This window comes from Eumetopias jubatus, unplaced genomic scaffold, assembly GCF_037043125.1.
Source record: "Eumetopias jubatus isolate StellerSeaLion01/CBP00866 unplaced genomic scaffold, mEumJub1_p1.0 scaffold_8, whole genome shotgun sequence".
In the NCBI taxonomy this organism is placed as follows: domain Eukaryota; kingdom Metazoa; phylum Chordata; class Mammalia; order Carnivora; family Otariidae; genus Eumetopias; species Eumetopias jubatus.
This window is the reverse complement of record NW_028274814.1, coordinates 3,776,239-3,778,861: the sequence shown is the minus strand read 5'-3', so window position 1 is coordinate 3,778,861 and position 2,623 is coordinate 3,776,239.

Sequence of the window (2,623 nt, the reverse complement as noted above, 5' to 3'; positions counted from 1 at the left end):
GGACAGAATGTAGTTATTGTCTGCCATCTAGTGCACTAAATTGGAATTGTGTCTTGCTACTAAGATCCAGTAACTCAAAGTCAAAAAAAATAGTGTACTGATTCAAACAAAGAAGGATGGATTCTACAAACAATTGTGCTTTCAAGCTTCAGAGATCCACACTTTAGAAAAGACCAATGACAAGGACACAATACTGAATATTTATTGCAAAACTGGAGAGCGGGAGTTGATGTTAGATCAAGGTGGAAAGAATCAAGAACACCCACTTACAGAACCATGTAATGAATAGCTGTTCGTGGTGAGGAAATACTGTTGTAATTGATGAATTGACTGCATTCAGAATGCTCTGTGGAACAATGACTTGAAATGATCCCCAATAAAGTAAAGCAGATGAAAAAATAGTGCCAGTATATACTGTCTTTCAAAGACCCGGTCTCAAACACTTGCATGAACTCCAGCCCTCGTTTCCAATCATCCAGTCTTTCCAGTTTTTTCCTTCAAAATGTTTCCTCTCTCTCTCTCTCTCTCTCCATTTTTTCACTATTAAGAGTGGGTAATAAGGAATTCTTAATCTCAGGAAATAAACTGAGGGTTGCTGGAGTGGTGGCGGGTGGGAGGGATGGGGTGGCTGGGTGATAGACATTGGGGAGGGTATGTGCTATGGCGAGCTCTGTGAATTGTGCAAAACTGTTGAATCACAGATCTGTACTTCTGAAACAAATCATGCAACATATGTTAAGGAAAAAAAAAGAAGAAGATAGCAGGAGGGGAAGAATGAAGAGGAGTAAATCGGAGGGGGAGACGAACCATGAGAGACGATGGACTCTGAAAAACAAACTGAGGGTTCTAGAGGGGAAGGGGTGGGGGGATGGGTTAGCCTGGTGATGGATATTAAAGAGGGCACATTCTGCGTGAAGCACTGGGTGTTATGCACAAACAATGAATCATGGAACACTACATCGAAAACTAATGATGTAATGTATGGTGATATACACCATACATACACCATACAACATAACAATAAAAAAATTTAAAGAAAAAAAAGAGTGGGTAATAGACTTTTTTCTCTATTACTTTCGATCTTCTTAGCTCTGACCAGTGTACATACTAATTACCTTACAATCTTCCTTATACACTGGTCATAGTTGCTTGAAAAACCCCTGGACCTCTATTTCCCTTTCTTCGTCCATACGTCCTCACCCTGGTTTCATTGTACCTTTAATCAGGTCCCATCCTCCCTGCACAACTCCATTTCCCTACTCTTATTTTTTTTATTATGTTCAATTAGCCCAACATATAGTACATCATTAGTCTTTGATGTAGGGTTCAACGATTCATTAGTTGTGCATAACACCCAGTGCTCATCACCATGTGTACCCTCCTTAATACCCATCACCTGGTTACCCCATCCCCTTACCCCCCTCTCATCTGTAACCCTCAGTTTTGTTCTTGGAGTCCAGAGTCTCTCATGGTTTGTCTCCCTCTCTGATTTCTTCCCCTTCATTGTTCCCTCCCTTTCCCTATGGTCCTCCACGCTATTCCTTACGTGCCACATATGAGTGAAACTGTATGATAATTTTCTTTCTCTGCTTGACTTATTTCACTTAGCGTTTCCCTACTCTTCTTGAACATTTTGCCAATCACTTCATGGTCCCTTGAACGGCCCAGCTCATTGCTCCCTTCAAGTCTTCATTGGTGCAGTACCTCTCATGAGGAACGCCTGTCCTTCCTTCCTTTGCCCAGCCAACTCTGCTTCATCTTTCAGGATCCAGCCCAGCTGTGGCCCCTCCCTGGATGCTCCCCTTGCCTGTGAAGGCTTAGGGGAATTACAGGTTATATTCAGTAACCAAGCACTTGTGCAGATACGGTCCAGTAGTTTACCATTATTTCACAGGTTTTTAGTCCCGAGTCCTCCAAAATCTGTTGTGAAATACTCCAGGCCAGATATTATTTCTTAACCCTTTTTGAGCCCCCCTCAAGGTCTACACTTCTGGGAGCACTGGGAGCTCATGGATACTTGTGGATTGGTTTTCTTTATCCTCAGCACAATTCTGCGAGGAAGAATGGAGCTGGTACTGTTATTTCCAATTTATGAACAAGGATGGCAAGGCCCAGAACCCTTGCAAGACTTGCTCTTGTCCACGACAGTGCCAGGACTGGGGCTCTGGGGGCTCCTCTTGCCGAGAACTTCTCTTGGCACACTTTGCTGCCATTGGACTGGTGATGATAGATGAAGGAATGCCCTAAGCCCTCCTTTATTTTCAGCTACGTACGTTATGTTCTTATAGGTAACTCTCATGAGCTCATATTGTAGGAAGCAGCCAGGCAACAGATTATAATCAGGGCGTGTAGCTACGTCTCCCGCTTGGCAATTTTGGTTCTTTCTTGGTGGTTATACCACACTTTCAGCCCACACCCATTTGTCCTGTTTGAAAGCCACAAACTGGTTCCCTGGGCAGATATGACATTCTTCAGCACGGCCCTCGGACTAAACGATCTGTTGGGACCTTTAAACAAATATGGGTCTGTCTCCTGACCTTCCTCGCCTGCTGAAAAGAATCTTGTTGCACCCAGGCTCACAATGCTGCTTATTAGTTACCAACCACCAGTGCCAGGCTGTCTT